Raw genomic sequence first — 22,532 nt, 5'->3', positions numbered from 1 at the left:
CTCTTAACATGGGACACGATGTACCATACTTGAAGGACATCACAAGAGACACAATTGTAAGCCTTCTTGAAATCCACAGAACACATGAAGACTGTATAGGCAAACTTCCATGCATCTTACAATATCTTTGCAAAAGTTCAATATTCCACAACTAAAATTAAAACTACATCACTACTGCTGAATTGGAGCTTTCAATATCTGCTGGTCACTTATCTCCAGCACTCTGGCATAGATTTTAGTTAAGGCAATCTCACTATCCTCATTTCTCTTCCGGCTCTCAATGAAGGCGGTCGCATTTCTCTTCTCTCCTGTATCTTCCCTCTCGCTTATCTCCCTGCTTCTATTCACGTCTTGTCCTTGTCCAAACTTTGGTGCCTCTCTCCACATTGCTCTCAAAATTAAAATCATGGAATTGGTGAACTGGTCTCTCAAAACAATTGATAGAATTTTTCTCAACGAAAAACTCGGGTCCAGGGAAACCCACCTGTCCTGATGGAATGTTCGCCGCTGGTTACATGAGGGAGCAGTGGAGGGTCATGTGCCTGGCGATCCTTTCCGTTGAGGACATCGAGGATCCATATTCGGAACCATGACAATGGGCTATCTGCCGATTAGTCGATTGGATCCCATGGTGTATCAAAAAATTCGGAAGTCGGAGACAGCGGTCAAAGGCCCTAAGCTGCCCGACATGTTTGAAGTAGTGGGCAGAGCTGTTGGCACTCAGACTGTGATCATTAACCGCAATATGGAAAACATCTTGGAGAAGCTGGTGGCTTTGCAAAGGCATATGGATCGTTTTTGTGACCAGAATGGACAAACAGAGTAAGTCGTGTCCATTTAAATACGACTACTCGCCCTAACCCAACAATCATAATCTAACCTGCATTCCTGCTCTCCTGGCACTGTTGAAACAATTCTCCCTGAGATCGCTGCTGCGAGACACTCTGAACTACCCCCTCCCTTCTTCGCGGACACCTGGTGATTGTTGACTCCGACTGGGACCCAATCAAGGACTTCTCCATGGCAACCTGCTGTGGTATCACAATGACATCCTGTGAACTGTGAGTCACTGGTTGTGAGCCAGACATAGCTCTCTGGGCTTACCCCATCCCACGTCTTCAAGTTGTTTTGCGTTTTTTAATGTGTGAAGCAAGCAAATGTTTGCTTATGTTCTGAGTTCTATGTTGGATGATGAGCTAATGTTTGCTGTTCTTGATGTTGCTAAGGTTTTTTCCCGGCTCCACATTGTTCTCCTTAAGGAGCATAGTCTGGACGGCATGTTTTTTTTCCCCTCCCCTCTCCCTGTGTTTTTCTCCCCTCTCTCCCCACTCTTTGCAACTCTTCAAAGTTGGCGCATGTGTTTGCAAGCTGCCGGGCTAATTTCATTGTACTCATGTATAATGACAATAAAGAAGATTTCAGTTTTCAGAATCTCACACTATCTTTACCACCAAACTAAGAGCAAATCCAGAGGCATTGTCTCCAACCTCCTTGTAACTGAGATGGTGTAACACCTTGCAGAAGTGTTTGACAGTTTGCTAAAGTTCTTTCAAGGCCAATCATAAGTCATATTCCATATAGTCAAACTCCTCCCACATCAGAGCTTTTGATTCTGCAACTGTCAAGGCAGTATTCTGTTGATCCAGATTGCCACTAGGTTGTGATAAGTTGACTTTGGTCTTTGATGCGATGGTAAAACTAATTAATCAATGATCTGCTACCTGGGGTGTCCTCCTACTACGTGTACATAAAAACCTTGAACACGGTGTTTGTTATCGATAAACCACACTAGCACTGAAGTCCAACAACAAATTATCTGGGCCTAAGCACAAACAACAGTCATGGTCCTTTTCCCAACCCAAAGTCGCAAGGAAGACACCCTCTTGTCCACAAAGTAAAATCCCAAAGTTTGAGAGCTAAGATGGGGGGGTGCTAGAGTTAGCCACTCCCTGACTGCTGCCTCTGATTCCAGAGCAGAAAAAAGTCTAGCCCCTGGAGTCTGTTTCCAGAATACTGGGATTGGAGCGCCTCCTGACTGCGAAGCTATCTCTACTGTGAAGCATTTTTCCCTCTTTTAGACCTTTTAAGGTTCTCTTTTAAGTTATTTCGAGGCAGTTCCCTTTCCACCAAACTATGGTCATGAAGTACAGTGTACAGTGTTTGCTGTGGCCCTTTTGCTGCGCTTTTTTCTATTTTTGACTGTGTCTGGGGATCCCGTGCCAAGCCATGGCTCTATTATTTACAGTAGAGATCAGCTGTTGGAGCTCCGCTACATGGCTGAGCTACTGCCAGAGTGACTTGATGTTCCCTGTAAACTGAGGAGGAGACGACATGGGTGCCGTGCTGGAGTAGAGTGCCAGGCAACTAGGAAATGGTACAGACCTGTTCTCCCTTCTGTTATTATGGAGGAATCTTAGATTGCTCCCCAACAAAATGGAAGAACTAACGGCGCTGACGCGGCATGTGAGGGAATACTGGCACTGTAGCCTCGTGATGTTTACAGAGACCTGGCTAACCACGGCTGTTCTGGATATCGTTATCACGCTGGACAGATTCCAGCTGAGACAGGCGGCCAGAGCGGCTGAGAGTGGTAAAAGGGAAAGGAGGGGGACTAGGCAGTGTTTGTGAATGATAGATGGTGTAACTCCGGGCACATCACTATTAAAGAACAACACTGTAGTAAGGACTTAGGACTTTCAACCTTCATTACTCAACTGACTGTTAACTCTACAATGCACAAATATCTAAAGAATAACTATAAGTATCACAAAATTATTCTAATAATCCAAAAAAAATATCAATTGAAACATATCTACTGATATCTACCATACAGAATAAAATAGATTCTACCGACTAAATTGAGGTATTGCAAAAGGGAATATATGCGTGTCGTAAAAGCAATGCTAAAACAAGGAAATCACACTAATCATGAATGAATGATAAAATGAATGAATGATAAAATGACTGAAAAACTTTAAGTGTGAGTTTTGCACCTTGAATCAACAAATTAGACACTGTAAAATCTCATTTCGTACCAATTATATTGAATTGAACAATCATCATGTAAATCCTGAAAATTGCCATTAAATTTGTCCACTGTTCGCAGTGCATAGGAGTGAAAAACCCATCGGCTGCTACTTTTGTAACTCATGTTCTTATTTACGGGAAAATTCTCCTATGGCACCATCGTCACTTGGCGACCGACCACTAAATTACTCTTTTAGTACTAAAGGTCACGCTCCGAACAGTTGACTGACACAAATGACAATGGACATATGTGTGATTAGTTATGACTGATGATAAACAAAATTTATACACAAATAATATCAAATAACTCAATAAATCACAGTTTTGTACCATGTACAATACAGAAATCCAGAAACACTCAAATAATAATAAAAATAATAAACTGTAGTGTAGCTCATCCAGTCTAGTCCCGTCACCACTCTGGAGTCGTCTGCTTCTGGCCGAATATCAGTCCGGCTGGTTCTGGAACTGCTAAGCTATCTTGGAAGGAGAGGTTACTAGCACTTCACTTCCATTAAAGAGGTCTTTACCACCTCCTCTCCCTGTCAGGCTATCTTCGGTTTTACACATAAGGAAAGAATTTTGTGAACATTTGGCAACCTGTTCGCTGACCAGTTCTTCTCTGCGGTGGTCCTCAAACCACTTCTTGCAAGGTCAGCTGTAGTCTGGCTGCTTCTACTCTCTGTCTGAACAGCAATTGTAGCAACCACCTCCTCAGAATGGGTATAATGCAACACACCAATAGGGAGATCATTATCAGTATTACCAATACAGTCATTCCCATCTCAAATGCCCTTGCGTACTTTGAACTCAAAAGGAATGCCTCTCGGCTGCCCTATTGCATCCACGTAAACGTGCTTATCGATGACGTAATTACCACTCTCCCTTTCTCAACAGTCATACACTAACACTACTGATGTCTTCATCCTCACAAGTGCACAAAGACCTATCCACCTATTGGGCAACACCTTCAACAAAACATCATCTCCACACATCCAGTAACTATCAGCTATTGGGTGTGTCTGATCCTCAAAAAGAAATAGAGTTGGAATCGTCATACTTATATTTTCACATTTTTGATCCAGAGGAACTGGATTTTCAAACCACACAGGTGTCCTGATGAATATAGGTTTCATATTCGGGTGTGGAAACCATGACAAAACCCATGTGACATTACACTTAACAGTCGCATTACCTACGTGAGTTCTACAGGTATTATTAAATCCACCACTTGTAAAACATTCAAACTCACTATTGTAATCTACTTTACAATCAGTAGGGGGCCCATCCTGTGTTGTACTAAGATTAAATTCAGCACCGGAAGACTCCAATCTTTGACCCTCCCCTTTCTCGAAAAAAGTATGTAATTTCTTTGCCCGAAACATCAATCTGCACTTAATACCACACATAGGAAGCTCAAACACTGACCATTCATCCTTTCGCGATGTGAACCTACCTTCTCAGCACTCCCGTTGTTGGACCGCCGCACAGTCCCTGAAAGTGTTTTGTTCTGGAACAACAACAGGCAATGCTCCTGGAGTGTCTGCACATATGATACACTCTGTCGATGTCAGTTCTCGTGAAGTGTACCTTGTCCATCTACACCACATATTCTGTGCTGCCTTCTTCTATAACCCTTCTTCCACAGTTACACTGTCTCTCTGTCTATACATGTGCATGTAAGCTCCATATGTTCTTGGATTAATGCGACTGCTCTGTCCTGTAGTGATAATGGTATCAAGTCCTCCTTGACTCTCTTGACAAATCTTTCCCTCTTTACATCCGTTCTGATCAAACCCTCTCTGACTTGAGGAAAACATGATCTCACCACATTGCACCTTCGTAGTGATGTCCTGAGGCGGTGGTTTGCTTGTCTCCTCCTCTGGAACCATGATCCATGTCTCCTCCCTGTCAATGTACAGTAATTTAAACTTTAGATGCATGTTCACGTTTAATTCTAGTTTGTGTTGCTGGAGTGTCATGGTCTGAGTGGAGGTGTATTGTTGCATCATCCTCATCTGACCCAGGTTGGCTACTTCCCCTCCAGGATGGCTTCATCACGAGACTCCTTCCAGACCCTTCTGTTTGTGGGATCCTGTCCATCATCTCCAGACTCTGCTCTCTTGGACGAGTGCAGTTTACCAACACCCACACCTGGATGCTCATCAGTGTCAGAGATCTTAACACATTAATTTTGTTCATCCTTTCCCTCCGACTTAACCTTAGTGCAGTGATTCAAGTGGTACCATGTGTTGCTACCTTCCACTTGAACTGCTGTTGGCGTTGCTTGCACCACTGTGTATGGTCCTTCTCGTCTTGGCTTGGGCCACTTCCTCCGGAACACTTTGATGTACACCTGGTAGCCTGGTACCACTGGTCTTTCAACCAACTGTTCAGCATCCAAGTCTCTATCCTTCTCTATATGGATAGCAATTAGTTGTTTCGTATAAGCTTTCAACTCTGTTTGCAACTGCTCAAGTGGGGGCCCTTTAAAGAGACCCCTCAACTGAGGTGCTGGCATGGGTCGACTCATTAGCATTTCATGCAGTGTTAGGTGCGTGACCCTATGGGTCTGCATACGATAGCTCATTAGTGCAAGCGGCAAAGTATCTTCTCAGTTTAGTTTAGTTGAAGCACAGATTTTATTCAGTTTTACTTTCAAGGTTCCATTGATTCTCTCAACCATTCCCTGACTCTGTGGATGATACACGGCCCCACAGTGCTGCTTGATCCGCAACTGCTGCAAAATGCCCGTTGCAACTTTCTGCACAAACGATGAGCAATTATCTGAGCTAATCTCTGATGGAATGCCAAACCGGGGACTCACTTCCCTTACCAAAAACTTTACCACTGTCTCAGCTCCAAAATCCTTGGATGGAGTTGCTTCGAACCATCGGCTGAAACGATCAATCACCACGAGCATGTACCTTTTACCCTGTTGTAATCATGACTACATAGTCTATGACCAAATACTGATATTATTCTGCCAGAGGAATGCTGAAACATGCAGAACACAAATCAATCACTGTAAATAATTTTGCATCAGGCGGCATCAGTATCTTCGGATATGCCTTATCTTATGCTATTGTCTTAATTTTTAGTTTACACAAAGCTTCTCTCCCCAGCAAGTTGAGGGGAGCTACTACGATTGGTATTCTAATTTCGGTCATTCGTGTCGGTCATTCGTATTAGCTGCTTAATTCCCGAGAATCCTTTGGTCTCAACAAATTTGTTTGACATGGTGAGGTGTGTAGCATAATGTTGACTTATACAAGTGTATGTGGCTCCAGTGTCTACCAGCATCAGAGTTGGCTCATCATCAATTAGAACCTGTCCCGTCGGTTCTTCATCAGCATCCACGATTATAACCGGTAACTGACCCTCGTCTTTGGGATTCTGTAGGCACCCCTAATAACCAAAATTTGGACTCACCCATGGATCTGCCGGGCCCCTCGCTCCACCCCGCAGGGACTGGCCTCCTTGTGCTTTCCTTGTGCTCTGGAACATCTGTCAGCAAAGTGTCCAAGCTCGCCACAAGCCCAACATGCTCCCATGGGCCTTTGTCCTCCTGGTGGGCCTCTCCTGGATCCTCGACGGGGTCGATATGGGACTTGTCCCCCTGAACGATGTGTGTAAGGTGGTTGTGTTATGACATCTGGTGTATAAGGTGTGAGGTTCGTTGCAGTTGAGGGTGAAAGTCCCTGTTCAGTGGCCCCCGGCGTCAGCAGGGCCTGACCTTTTACCTTTTGCTTCCCTTGCTGTTCTCCCAACTGCAACTGTGCCAGTTTCCTTTGGATGTCGTTGTCCTTCTCCTTCCGATTCCGTTCATCTTGCCGGTATCTTTCAACTGCGTGCACCACACGCTGCCGGAACTACTCATGTGGTATTAATCTCACTCCTACCACATCTTCCAGCCTCGACCGAACTGGATCGGGCATACGCTCTAGAATAGAGTCTCTGAGCAATATCTTTAACACTTGGACTTTTTCAATTTCTTCCTGCGTTTCTTGTTTCCATTTTCTCAATTGACTTTCAACATACGCCGCTGGACTCTCCGTATCTAACAGTTCACCGTTTAATACACTCGGGTCGACTCTCGAAGGATACTCAGCGCGCAGTGCTTCCCAGAAGGCAGCTCGATTTGCATTAAACTCAGTTCTGTCTGCTCGGTGACTCAACATTCAATCATTCTTACTGTGTCTCAAAATGTCCTCCATGGAAGAGGCTCCAAAAAACCATGCCCATACTACTTTAATGTTACCCACAGCTAACACTTTGCCCACAGTTTCTTCTTCAGAAGCTCTTATCCACTTGATTGCACCTTCGTGAATATCAGGCAATCTAGCAACCAGCCCTGCAAGGTCAAGCGTCTGCCATGGCACATAATGTCCCTGGGTCCCTTTTATCAAAACTGGATACTGTCCTGGATCAGTATGTCTATCTGGTGGGTGAATATTGGGTCTGTATCTCAGATCATAACTTTTATCTTTACTGGCTTTGACATCTTCCTGTTGTGAAAATTGCTGCTTGATAAAGGAGTGTTGGTTGGATTTATCCATTTCTACCGGTTCCCTCCTCAGTGCTGCTACACCCTCCTTCAAATTCCTTCTGTAGTGAAGACCTTCATTTTCAAACAAGCTTAAAACTTTGAATTCAAGCACTCTTTTGACTCGTTGTCTCTTTTTGCTCTTATCTTTTGGTTTGTGATCCCTGATCCTAAATCCCATTCTCTCACAAGCAGCTACATTGAAAGTGCCATCTTTTGGCCAAGGTGAGGACAGATTTTTTTTTTAGTTTTTCCCATTTCTGAGATATTTTTTGAATATCTTTGAAAAGTCCTGGATTCTTGACACTTATGATTAATCTTGGTGTTGCATCCATTATTTCACCTGGATAATTTCATCCCCCCCCCCCCCCTTTTTTTAAGCAACTCTTGAATGTCTAAATCTTAAGCTAAGCTAAAGCTCAAACTAATGCTAGTTTAATGGCTCAATTTAATTAGATGCTGCCAATTATGCTAATAGATAGGCTAGATTACTGTCGGTGCTAATATTAATATTAGCTTTGAAGGCTAAAAGAAGGTTTATTCTCTAGGTTTAGTTAAAACCAATGCTAATTCAATGCTAAGCTAATTTAGCTTGTTGTTATTGTGATTTATAGTTTGGAGTAATGTTAATGTTAGCTTTATTGCTAATGCTAATAAATGCTAACTTTACTACTAATTTAGAACTAGATTAATATTAGCTTTCTTGCTATTGCTAATAAATGCTAATTTGCCATATTTAGAGTGAGGTTAATGTTAGCTTTATTGCAATTGCTGATTTATTGCTAATCGAGAGCTGTTTTGATGTGACTCAAGCTAAGGGCATTGCCCTAACTTTTGCCCTACCCAGATGCTTCCAGTCGGAACTCTACACAATGACCTTTCACCAATCCAAACGAGACAACAATGCACGTCACAGCTCTGTAAATCCTAATCCAATTAAATACGAACACACCTCCAAGCCTACCTCCCAGGATTTTGGTAACTCCCCCAATCTGTAATCTAATAATCAAAAGAAAACAATTGAACCACACCCTATTCTTCAGCTCAAAATGGTGTTTGTAACACTCTTGTAACAAATAAAGAAAAAAGGCCCAAAATACAACTCACAAACTGGAAACAGGGAGAAATACAGTTAAATCACAGCTTAATTATTGTACTCTAGAAACTGAAATACTACGACCATATGATAAAAGAAAGTGATTTTAACAAGAACATACAGCTGTATTGTTCACGGAATAAAAATGTCAAAGCATTCCAGGACATCCATGCAATGCAACTCAAACCAGCGACCTGAACCAGAAACAAGTCTAGCTAGACTGTTAAAAACAAAATTTAGATACACAATTCAAATCACAGCAGCCCTGCAAAGATACAATTATGATAGAACATACTCAATAGAACTTAACAGATGTTCAAAGAAATCCAGTGAGCAATATGCAACACAGATCATTACTGTAACCACACCCTATTCCAACAATTTAGCTCCACAGCTCTGTTATTCCAGTTTTTCACTTACACAATCCTTCTGTAACTTCCCAACTTCAGTAATCTGTCACTTTAAGAAAAGCCTCAACTTTACTCTCTCACACATCTCAAACCCACTCATCAGACTGAAAGATACAAATTACGCTTACCTTTATTTTACTTACACAAACCTTTTTTCACTTCTGCTCTGTCTCTGCAAACTCTTCTCTCTCCTCTCGCGCACAATACCCCAAACACACGTAGCCTAAACAACCTCTCACTCTGACCTTTGAGTTACAACAGCTTTACTCTCAACATTCACTTCTCTTTCATTCAATTTAAGACTATATATGTAGAAGTTGTATGTTAACACTATGTGTGTGTGTGTGTAAATTCGGCTGTAATTACAAAATTTATGTGTGTGTTTTAATCAAATAATAGATATCAAAAATGAAGAGAGTCGAGGATGGGATGAGTTGGAACCTTGATTTTCACACAAAAGATCTTTTTTAGATTCACATAAAACAGCAGGATTTCACACACAGCAGCACAAATGAGCACAAACAAACCGGTTTACACACACACCAAGTCAGTCAGTTTGTCCGTCACCAGTCAACCCTTCACAATTTTAAATTGTTTAGTTTCTTTTATTTAGACTTTTTTATTTTCAGGAGATATTGACATAGACAATATATGAGATTTAAAATATTTCTTTTTATAAGCCTTTATTCATGGAATCTGAAGAAGCTGACGTGCACTTTATCAGCCTCACTTGTGACCTCTTATAATATCTCCTGTGGCCAATTCATGTTCAAATTTGAATTTTCTTCTCAAAATGTTTTCTCTAATGAGGTCAAAGATAACTCCAAAGAGTTTTAAAGATATATTAAATTATATAAACACATATATTATAACATGCCCCTATAGAACTGGAATTAATTTTCTTGCGATACTTGTTGATTCCACCTTCAAACTTTTTCTGTTCTCGAGTCTATCAATCATCAGTACCCATCTACTCCTTGACTAGTGAAAATAATTTCCACATATAATTAATAACTAGTGTGTGCCTTGATCCGTGGGTTATCGCCCTTCTATGAACTAAAGGTTGGCCCTTGGCACCAAAACATCACCATGAGCGGATGCTTTACGTGAAAGACTACACCATGGCCGCTCTAAAAGCGTATCCACAATTCCAGTTCAAGCTCATTGACTTATTCCCGGCCGGAGCTGAGCGACTAGTCCTTCAGTGAGGTTCTTTACTTTGGGGAAAACCTCCGAGGGCTGTCACTCTGTACACCAACCAGAAAACATTTGCCACTTTAATGGTTAGGAAAAAGATATCCTACCTCCCGGCTTTGACGACTGATCTCAACTGCCGAGGCACAGAGGACTCGCTCAGTGGGGCTGTAGACACCAAATTCACGAAGTCGGAGTCACCGTTATGTTGTGGAGAAAATGAGTGGCCGGACACGTCTTGGTCAGCCTCTTATGGGGAATTTATTAAACAGACCATCATAGAGACATTTACATTTCAGCATACACGTAAATTCCCAATGACCTCAGTTTTGGGACAACGCTTTATACCTTTCTATATCATTCAGTGTGTACGTGGCCCAAACCCAATCTCTATTTGGCGCCTGCTGTCTGAGGATGCTACTGCATCTTCGTCATTATCTGGACAGGGTTCATTCTGACCTCAACAACAACATGTTATTCACACAATATGTGGATCAGAGTCAAGGCTTCGCTCTCCCACAAACACTGGAAAAACTGGTCCTGGCTTATATCCGCCCTGTGGTGAAACCAGCAATGGACCTTCTGCAGTTTGCCTACCAGCCCAACATCGGAGTAGATGACAGTGTTATCTACCTTCAGGAATGAGCTCTTACTCAACTGGAGACGGCTGGGAGCACTGTGAAGATCATGTTCTTTGATTTCTCCAGTGCTTTCAACACCATACAGCCGACTGCTGAAGGACAAGCTGGAACATGCTGGGGTGGCTCTTCACCTCATATCCTGAATTGTGGATTATCTAACTAATCGACCCCAGTAAGTGAGGACTCAGAACTGTATCATAACATGGTTGCCTGTAGCACAAGGTCTCCACAGGGAACGGTTCTGGCTCCATTCGTTTTCACCTTGTATACTGCAGACTTCTCCTACAGCTCCCTCTCCTGTCACCTGCAAAAGTTTTCAGATGACTCTGTAATTGTCAGTCTCATCACAGAGGACGATGACAGAGAACACAAAAGGACTATACTGGACTTTGTAGAATGGTGCCTGTGGAACTGCCTCCAGATCAACATTGGGGAAACCAAAGAACTGGTGGTGGATTCTTAGCCAAGAGGGTGGACTCTGAACATTCACAAACATAAAATTATGTAAAAAATAAAACATATAATTATTATATGCCAATTTTTTTCTATCTAACTGTCCTTGCTGCTGCAACATTGTGAATTTCCCCACTGTGGGACTAATAAAGGACTATCTTATCTTATCTAATTATCAGCCATGTGTCAAGGTCAGCCCTACTATATCTTGCTAGTATCTCTCAACCAATCACACATGCTCAGGCTTGTTTCCAAACAGTAAAGAGACATGTTACAATTACCAATAGCCAGTTGGCCCCTCACCCTGCCATATAGCACTTCAGGGTGGGTGCTCTATGGCCACCCACCCTGAAGTGATTCTTCAAAATTTGAAGCAAAAACAGTAAATCAGTAAATCACAGCAAGTGAAATTCAAGACGCACAAGAAATTTGGTACTACATGTTGTTTTACTTTTGGACAGAAGTTGCCACTGTTTGTACAACTTACTGTCAGTTTATCTATACTGCACCCAGCAATGTAACATTCGTGCATTTTTTGAATACCTGTATTTCTTATTTTACTGCTTCCAGAGCCATGTTCAGAATGTGGGGAAGGAGATAAACTTAAAGCAAAGAGGAGACAGTTAGGAACATATTCTGGTGTCTAAAGCCTCTCTACAATGGTGTCAGAGCATATTGATAGACTGTGATTGCAGAAAGTGTTATGCCTAGTGCCTAGTCGACTCACAAAAGGATCCAAGAACAGACACTGATACAACAGAGCTTGAGTTAAATTGTGGTGGTGTGGGAAGCCAGAGGGAGTCTGGAAGTCTTGGAAGCTAGAGCAAGGAAAATAACAGGGGAGACGGTTAAAGACACAAGTAAGCAAGGTGAGTAATACAAAGGAGATTTTCACAAAGGAAGCACAGGAATCAACCAAATTACCACAGTTTGAAGTGAGAAATTGTGGCGAAGACTGGTTGCTACTGCAGATCCTTAAGAAGAAGCCTTGATGAGGGCAGAGGAGGAACAGGTGTAAGAGCAGGAACTAACCAGACTCCGCCCCAGACTTCCTGGAACCTGCTGGACCCCACCTAAGGCTCAGAAACCAAAACAAACACCACAGCAAAGCATGATTGTGACAGAAAAAGTGGTAACAATAAAGAAGGAGAAATTGTAGTGCTTGTTAACAATAGATAGTGCAAGACTGGACATGATATTGAGAAGATGTGTGTCTGCCCAAAAGAATGTGAAATTCCATCCATGTTGCCTAGCAAGATAGTTAACCTGTGTTACTTGCCTATGTTGAATGTGACATCATTACCTCAATTGTTGCCAAGCTACAAACACACCAATCCAATACAGTCTTAGCAATCTCTGGACATTTTTGCTACAGTTTAACTTTCCAATATTTGTGAATTGATTTTCATTCATCAATGTATTTATTTAAAATGTTATTTTGTTATTTATTATTTTCCTTCATAATCTGTACAACAGCTATATAATTTAATTTGGGCAGGATTAATAAAGCATCTCTCAATTTGATTCAGTTCAGTCTCATTATCACTGTAGGTTTCGGAGTGCTCCCTGAAAGAGCTGCACTTTTGTATGACAGCAACATATGGCATATAAAATACATTTAAGTCTACTAGTAGGACTAGTTGTTTTAACCCATGATGATTCTGCACAGCACTTACCTTGCATGGAGATGTGTCTGAGTTTTTGCGGTGTTTAAATGGGAACAGAGTGTAGGAGAGAAGAGAGGGATAGTTGTAGAGAGGGTGAGGAAGGCAGTTAGGGAAGGGGGCCAGACTGGGCTATCTACTCCCCCTGTACACTCTACCTCCCCCTGCTTCCCCCCTTAGGTATGAATAGAGGGTAGAAGAATAGAAGAATGATATGGGTCTATCAGTTTCATTTGTGGAATACCTTCAATGGAGTTGGGCTGTATAGATGGTGACCAATTAGTTCCCCTGTGACACATCATCAGTTGTGTACCCTAACCTCATTGGGTGTTTTGATAATTTACCACAGGACTCCCTCAGCTAGGAAAAGGCCCACCACTGGTTGATCAGACCTGGACACGTGTCGCCTGGTGACTGAAGTGGTCTTTGGCAGTCCACACAGCGTATTTTAATTTCAGCCACAACCAGTGACTGCTTAGTTTAGCCACAGTGGAGAGTTCTTTGATTGATTTCCACTGCACCTGCCCTCTAATTCCCACCTCCTTTTGGAGTGTTGTGGTGGAGCAGACCATAAAGCCCCTGCAACCCACTTCTACTGGACGCAGTCTCACCTTGCAACCTCACTGATCTGCTTCTGCTCCCAGACTAGCATACTGCAGCTTCTTCTTTCAAATGCCTCAAGCCCAATTTCCACAGAGAACAACGGCTGTGTCGCGATCACCCTTCATTCTGTCAGGAACCTCGGACTCAGGTGCAGGGTCAGTTTGGACTCAAAAAGGATTTATTATAAACATACAGACCACAGCAAGGCAGGGCGAGGATCTCCAAGCAGAGCAAAGGGCTATGAAAGTCCTAAGCGCTCTCCTCAGTATCTATGGCAGAGGACGAGCGCAGCTATGAAAGTTAATAAACATAAATCTCTCCACACTGGGAGGAAAACAGAAATGCTATGGTCAGTTTAACCAAACAAAGACACGCTCTCCTAACGAGGCCAATTTAACAAAAGACGCACTCTTAACAAACAGAGGCACTATGAAACTTTACCGATAAACTTAAAACTCTCCTTTAACGGAGGCGACTATGAAAGGTTGCAACAAAAATCTCTCCTTGAAAACGGAGGAACAAACCAGGCTATGAAACTTACCGTATAGAATAAATAAACTATGACTAAGAACAAGAATAAATTACAAACAAGATAGCACTGCAGGCTCGTGGAATCTATGGGTTGAAGTAAGGCTGGTAATGAGGCTCATGAGTGGAGACAACATACTGGCACAAGACAAGGGAAACGCAGACTATTTGAACACATGAGGGACCGAGGGGAACAGGTGGAAACACTTGGGAATCAGGGAAGACAATCAGACGCCTGACACGGGAGGAAGAGCAAGATACCTGAAATGAGAGGGGAAGGTCAGTGATTCTTGATGAAACAGAACGTAAATCGTGACACATTCACAACACACAGTTCACTCACATTATCTCACATAACAGCAGTCACCTGCTTCACGATCACATCTCACAAGCTGCTGATTGCCCAGTTATTGTCCAAATTCAAATGCTCAGCACCTCTGTGCTCTCAACAATTTTCATGAAAATTTTGGGGTTTTGGGGAACAAAGGGAGCTCACAGAGTCTGTTGTCTCTCTTGATGGATAATGCAGTGAGTCGCTTATGAGCCTAGATATTCTTATTTAGTGTATTCTGAGAAAATCCAAACAGGGTAGAATGATTATAACCACAATTTTCTGTAAGTTTCTGGAAACTTGTAAGTTGTTCCACCATATAGAAATTCCACTGGTAGAGGAACAAGAGGCACTGAGAGTCATGTCAGAATTAATGGTCACATTTATCATATCACCAGTAAGGTCTTTGTAAGAGAAAAAGATCCTGGATTGAAACACCATTGGCCCTGAGTCACAAGCAGCTCCCCTCAGCAGGTTCATTAGCTAATGCTAATGGGAACGCTCAGTGTAATAAGAGAAGGGCTGCTTCTCAAAAGAAAGCATCACTTAGTGAGAGGCACCAGAGTAAGGTTCAAATAAACAAAACAGTTTGTATGTTCTTCTCTCAGAATCCCACATTGACACAGCAACCTGATGTTTTAAGTGAAGTAGTAAACGTAATGGCTGTATCTGATTTTAAATTCAATTCAATTTTATTTATATAGCACCAAATTACAACAATTGTCATCTCAAGGCACATAAATAATATAGTCCAATTCAAGCCAATTGAATTCAATTAATTGTAATCATAATCAAATTCATTCATATAGAGCCAATTCCAAAAAATAATATTCTAGCTAATGAAACCACCAGATTGCACTGAAACTTGTCGTCAGTCCAATCTCCCGTCCTGAGCATGCCTGTGGCGACTGTGGAAAGGAACGACTCCCTTTTAACAGGAAGAAACCTCTGGCAGAACCAGACTCAGGAAGGGTGGCCATCCGCTAAAACTAATCTTGGGTCTAGGACTGATTAGTAACCCTGATCTGAAGATAGTTGCCACTCCTCCTCCTCTGTGGTTTGAGGAATGTGAACATTGAAATAGGAGTTGATTCATTAATGCTAACATGATCCTCCTGCTGCAGCCAGGTTTCTGTAAGACAAAATATATCAATATGATGATCACAGATCAAATCATTCACTAACAGAGACTTCGAAAGGAGAGATCTAATATTCAGCAAACCACATTTAATAGTTTGATGTTTTTGTTCAGTTAAAGTTTTTGTTTAAATTTTTGTTGCACAAGAGGATTTGCTCCATTTGTGTTATATATTCTGAGATATATAAATATCTCAGAATCGTAACAGACTCCAATTTAACCTTCAAAAAAACAGGTTGAACAATTAATTTTGCTAACTTCAGACACTTAACAAGAAAAGCAGCTAACCTTTTTATGCACTGTAAGCTCTTTAATATGATTTAAATATTTTTTATATTAATTTGTTTAAGTTCTTAAATGGACTTCCACCTCCCCCACTGAGTTTGTTAAGTGGAAATATTGCAGTGGTAGGGCAACTAAGGCAACCACCAAAAGAGAATTTGTTGAACTGTACGAGTGTAGTAGGTTTGGGCAAAAAGACTTCTTGATAAGGTCTTTGAATTACTGGGACAGTCTTCCTATTAACTTAAGATGAAGCACCAGCTATCTAACTTTTAAAACCAAATTTAAGAGATAGATTAAAATGAGCCTAACTTGTACACAAAATAACAAGCCTACCATATCATTGTGCTGGTCTGTGTTTACAATGTACTTTCATTAATGCATTATTTTTGTACTGTAAACCTTGTATTGTCTGTTGTTGTGTTGATCTGCCAAAGGAATATAGATGAAAATAAGCTAATTTGCCAACTCTGCATTTCAAATCTATATTTTAAATTCTAATTGAAAATAAATAAATAATTAAGTGAATAGATAAATGGAGTTTATGGGATGGAATGGCTATAGCTTGTTGCCGGTAGGAGAGGTGATGAGGCAGGTTGCAACTGGGCGATGACCTAAAAAGTTGAGGACATATTCCAGCAAGTTGATGAGTGAGTAGACGAAGATAGGCATGCATGGACAGTGCTGCTGTGCCGAGTTTAAAGTACATTTTTGTGTTGAACTAATCTGTGTCTTGTCTGTTTCTCTTGTCTGTTTGTTTGCAATAGGTTTTTACATGACCTTTACTGTGGTGTCTGAACAGGAGTTTGCTGGGTTCATCTTGTGGCCAGATCACACTGTCCCTGAAAGGTGTTAGAACAAAAATCAAACTTAAAGGCAGAAGGATGGTTTTGATTAATTCACAGAGATGAGTGAGTTGTACAAGTAAGCAATACCCCTTGCATTCAGGGTTTGCCGTTTCTTTGCCCGGCGATCCAGTGTTTGGATTGACTTTTTGAACTATCCTGGGTTGGGACTTTGGGTAGTGAAATCCAAAATCTCTCCAGTAAAGAAGCAGGCTTAAGCAAAGTTGGGCTCAAGTAAATCTAACAATAAAAGAGACATGGTAAGTAATTTGTAATCAAAAAAGTTAACAAACTTTACACATTGTTCCTTGACTGAGTTGAACTATGATTTGGCAGCATGTGGATAAAGCAACAAGGTGTTTATGGGGGAGGACGATGGTGACCTGGAACTCTAGTGTGAATCCTGCAAACCAACCATTGTTGGAGAAAGACTTGGAGGAAGAGAGAGTGGCCTTGTACACACTGATACAATATTTTGACTACTTGAGTTTTCACCTTTCTCATTTCCAAAGATTATTTTGTCTGCACAACATTGCTTTAAAAAAACAACTCCTTCCATAAATAAACGCAAATCCCAGCCATAAAAACAATGGTTCCACAATGACTGTACAAAGGTTACAAGTGAAATATACTTGCCTCATTATTGTTCAACTCACTTGTCTTAACAATTCAAAGGTGTGTATATGTGATCTCTTGCCTGCTAAATAGCTCTGTGGTAGCAACTTTTATGACAGTACCAAGACAATAACAAGATCTCTGTTTCTCTGGAACAAATGGAGAGTTATGAGGGCAGTTACTTGGAATGGGGTGTTACTGGAGCGCTTCCTTAACTTGCTCCTCTACATTCCGGCGAGCAATGGCCACAACACACGTAGAAAGAAGTATGGTCTCAGATACTGGCTTGAGTGGGTCAGGTTCTGCTTGCCTGGAGAGGGTGTCTTGATATTTTGGGAACCAGGTCTGTAAGACAGGGTGAAGTTAAAACACCCCAGAAATAATGCCCACCCAGCCTGTAGTACATTCAGTCTTCTGGCAGATCTAATATACTCCAGGTTTTTGTGGTTAGTCCAGACAATAAATGGCACCTCTGCCCCCTCCAGCAGATGCAGCCAATCCTCCAAGGCAAGGACCACAGCTAAAATCTCCCTGTTACCCACATTGTAATTGAGCTTAGCAGGCGTGAGCTGGCAAGAGAAGAAAGCACAAGGCTGTAACTTGTGATCAGAAGAGTCTGATGCATCTACCTTCACGATGAACTGTTTGGTCGGGTGTGGCTGGATAAGAACAGGGGTGAAATAAAAACGTTCCCTTTGGTGGAATGTCTCCTCCATCTCAGTGGACCAAAAAATTATTTATTAATTGAGGTTAGCTGATTGAGAGCCTCCACTCAGCTAAAATCTTTGATGAAACAGCAGTAGGTGTTAGCGGCCTAAAGGTCTGTTAAATGCTGTCTTCCACTCATCTCCTTGTTTGATGCAGACATTCAGATAACTCCTGTACTATCTTGCTGGCATCTCCTATTGCTATTTTAACAAAAGGGTGATTGCAGTTTATAATCTCAGGTTTAGGTAAAGAATGCCTGTGTAAAGACATCAAGCTAAGCAGATGCACTGAAGTGGCAAATCAAAAAGCCTAACAATTCTGTCTACGTGGCAACACTTTAAATAAAGGTTTTAAATAACTTTAACCTCACTGAAAATTCTCTCCCATGAGCTGTCACCTTATCGTGGTGGGGGAGTTTGTGTGCCCCAATGAGTCTGGGAGCTAAGTTGCCTGGGGCTTCAAGCTAGATGAGGGACCAGACAAGGAACAGCTCAAAAGACTCCTTATGATAAAAATTTATTTGGACAACGTCATCCCTTGCCCGGATGTGGGACACCGGGGCCTCCCCCCAGTATTCCCCTTCTGACGGGCTCACCACCCGTGGGAGGGGCCAAGGGCGTCGGGTGCCATGTGAGATGGGTAGCAGCCGAAGGCGGAGGCCTTGGCGGTCTGATCCTCGGCTACTGAAGCTAGCTCTTGGGACGTGGAATGTCACCTCTCTGTTGGGGAAAGAGCCAGAGCTGGTGCGCGAGGCTGAGCGGTTCCAGCTAGATATAGTCAGACTCACCTCAACGCACGACTTGGGCTCAGGAACCAGTCCTCTTGAGAGGGGTTGGACTCTCTTCCACTCTGGAGTTGCCTGTGGTGAGAGGCGCAAAGCAGGTGTGGGCATACTTATTGCCCCCCGGCTATGTGCCTGTACATTGGGGTTTACCCAGTGGACGAGAGGGTAGCCTCCCTCCGCCTTCGGGTAGGGGGATGGGTCCTGACTGTTGTTTGTGCCTATGCGCTAAACAACAATTCAGAGTACCCACCCTTTCTGGAGTCCCTGTGGGAGGCACTAGAGAATACTCCTACCGGAGACTCCCTCGTTCTGCTGGGGGACTTCAATGCTCACGTGGGCAATGACAGTGAGACCTGGAGGGGTGTGATTGGGAGGAACGCCCCCCCCGATCTGAATCAGAGTGGTGTTATGTTGTTGGACTTCTGTGCCAGTCATGGACTGTCCATAACAAACACCGTGTTCAGGCATAACGGTGTCCATATCTGCACTTGGCACAAGGACACCCTTGGCCGCAGTTCGATGATCCACTTTGTGGTTGTATCTTCGGACTTGCGGCCGTATGTCCTGGACACTCGGGTGAAGAGAGGGGCGGAGCTGTCAACTGATCACCACCTAGTAGTGAGTTGGCTCCGCTGGTGGGGGAGGATGCCGATCAGACCTGGCAGGCCCAAACGTACTGTGAGGGTCTGCTGGGAACGTTTGTCGGAATCCCCCATCAGGAGGAGCTATAACTCTCACCTCCGGCAGAGCTTCAACTATATCCCGGGGGAGGTGGGGGACATTGAGTCCGAATGGGCCATGTTCCGTGACTCCATTGTCGAGGCAGCTGATCGGAGCTGTGGCCGTAAGGTGGTCGGTGCCTGTTGTGGCGGCAACCCCCGAACCTGCTGGTGGACACCAGTGGTGAGGGAAGCCGTCAAGCTGAAGAAGGAGTCCTATCGTCCTTTTTGGCCAGTGAGACTCTGGAAGCAGCTGATGGGTATCGACAGGCCAAGCCGGCTGCGGCTTCGGCGGTTGCTGAGGCAAAAACTCGGGCCTGGGGGCGCCCAACCAGTCTACACGTGTTTTGTGGACTTGGAGAAAGCGTTCGCCCGTGTCCCTCGTGGAGTCCTGTCTGGGGTGCTCCGCGAATATGGAGTGCCGGACCCTTGATAGGGGCCGTTCGGTCTCTGTATGATCGGTGTCAGAGTTTGGTCCGCATTGCCGGCAGTAAGTCGGATACGTTTCCGGTGAAGGTTGGACTGCGTCAGGGCTGCCCTTTGTCACAGATTATTTTCCTAACTTTTATGGACAGAATTTCTAGGCGGAGCCAGGGCGTTGAGGGTGTCCGATTTGGTGACCTAGGGAATCAGGTCTCTGCTTTTTGCGGATGATGTGGTTCTGTTAGCATCGTCAGGCCGTGACCGTCAGCTCTCACTGGAGCGATTCGCAGCCGAGTGTGAAGCGGCTGGGATGAGATTCAGCGCCTCCAAATCCGAGACTATGGTTCTCTGCCAGAAGAGGGTGGAATGCTGTCTCCAGGTCGGGAATGAGATCCTTCCCCAAGTGGAGGAGTTCAAGTATCTCGGGGTCTTGTTCACGAGAGAGGGACGAATGGAACGTGAGATTGACGGGCGGATCGGTGCGGCGTCTGCAATGTTGCGGGCTCTGCACCAACCCGTCGTTGTGAAGAAGGAGCTGAGCCAGAAGGCGAAGCTCTCTATTTACTGGTCAATCTACGTTCAATCTATGGTCACAAGTTGTGGATAGTGACCGAAAGAACGAGATCGCGAATACAAGCGGCCAAAATGGGTTTCCTCCGCAGTGTGTCTGGGCTCTCCCTTAGAGATAGGGTGAGAAGCTCAGTCATCCGGGAGGGGCTCGGAGTAGAACTGCTACTCCTCCACATTGAGAGGAGTCAGATGAGGTGGCTCGGGCATCTGGTTAGGATGCCCCCTGGACGCCTCCCTGGTGAGGTGTTCCGGGCACGTCCCACTGGGAGGAGACCCCGGGGAAGACCCAGGACACGTTGGAGAGACTATGTCTCTCGGCTGGCCTGGGAACGCCTCGGGGTCCCCCTGGAAGAGCTGGAAGATGTGGCCGGGGACAGGGACATCTGGGTTTCTCTGTTAAAGCTGCTGCCCCGCGACCCGACCCTCGGATAAGCGGCAGATGCTAGATGGATGGATGGATGAAAACATAGATTTTTAGGAACCAAGAGCTGCATTTATATGTTTCGTGTACCACTAGGCACATAAGAGTTGCTGGCCTGCAGAATATCCTGTGTGTGGGGGTGGGATGCTGGCAGGGACACAGCTCAACAATTAGGCTTATTTACACAACAATGGGAGGCAGATAGTGGTATGTTAGACTTATTCCCACATTTGGGGGGGATTTCTTTGCAGACCAAAGTCTGCACTTTAGGACTTCTAGTGTTAAAAGGTCTTTTAAACACAAAAGAAGTCGGAACGAGTGCAAAGTTGTCTGCAAAGCTGTAGCATTAGGTGTATTTCAGTAGCTTCAAGCTATTTTTTTCTCCGCAGCACTCCACAATGTCCATTGTAGAGTTCATCCAGCACCTTCTCTCTAAGTGGCGGAAGTATAATGACACGATTGTCATTATACACGATAGATAGACAAATGTAATCAGTATTTGTTAATTAAAATAAGACTAATAAAATGTATCTCATTGTAATATAACAAGTGTCTCCAGATAAGGCTGATAAGGCTAAAAAAAACAATTAAAATCTTGGATTTTGTAAAGACTATATGTCAATCTGGCTTTATTATCATTCTGATAATAGACTTGAGCATGGACTTGCTTACTGTGCTCTTTACAGTCATTATGACTTGCTAAGGCACTTCGATGTTCTTAACCCTTTGTGAACTTGCTTACATATAGTAAAATTTAAATCATGCCCCACAATTAACACTATTAAAAAAAACATTTTTATCACACTGATACCTACTAAATATACATTTATTTTCTTTGTGTTAAGCCACTCATTTCCACTTTCATTAACATTACTGTCTAAATTCATTACAATGAAAACACAAATATATTGCACAGAAACGTGCCACAATCCTCAGAAATGACTTACAGAAAAAAAAAGATTAAAAAAATCAAAATAGTCTATTTGTTTTGAAAATTGTTGTTTCAATGATTTATCTAAGCAACACTAGAGAAGTTTATGAAAAACTAACCAACTAACTAACCTTAAAACTATGTGTTTGTGACTCATTTTGAAGTGTATTAACTTTTTTATGTACATTCCTGGGCCCAAAACTGCCCGAGTGCTGAGATCTAGCACTGCAAGTCTTTGGTTTCCTGCCCTGTACTGCACTGTTTTGCGTTATAGTTGATTGACATTTTTGTTTTTTTTTCTCTGTGTCATTGTGGCCTCTTCACCATGAAACAAATTCATAGCTGTATTCATGTGCAGGACAAAAAAAAATATTTGTATTTATGACAGTGCTGTTACATCCCATAGTTGTAGGGGAACCAGTGAGACATAAAAAGGCCTAATTCTTTAGTGTTAGCTTACAATTACAAATCAACTGTTTTACCAGTAATATATGGCTTGTGTTCATGCTATCTACTGACTAACTATAGAGAACATAATACTTCCTAAATGAGGGAAAAAAGATAGAAAAGAATAATGTACTGAGCAAGAGATAAAGAATGGTT

At 43.0% G+C, this 22,532-nt stretch overlaps 2 protein-coding genes across 2 annotated transcripts in view; both read left to right on the top strand.

Annotated features, from left to right (window-relative positions):
* Positions 1-22,532, top strand: part of s100v2 (S100 calcium binding protein V2) — a 264,791-nt gene that overhangs the window by 167,937 nt on the left and 74,322 nt on the right. The window lies entirely within an intron of this gene.
* LOC140275135 (tropomyosin alpha-1 chain-like) overlaps positions 1-22,532 on the top strand; it is a 45,855-nt gene that overhangs the window by 14,957 nt on the left and 8,366 nt on the right. The window lies entirely within an intron of this gene.

This window comes from Leuresthes tenuis, unplaced genomic scaffold (genome assembly GCF_036924035.1).
Source record: "Leuresthes tenuis unplaced genomic scaffold, fLeuTen1.0.hap1 SCAF_18, whole genome shotgun sequence".
NCBI lineage: Eukaryota > Metazoa > Chordata > Actinopteri > Atheriniformes > Atherinopsidae > Leuresthes > Leuresthes tenuis.
This window is presented reverse-complemented; position numbering and strand designations above follow the sequence as displayed.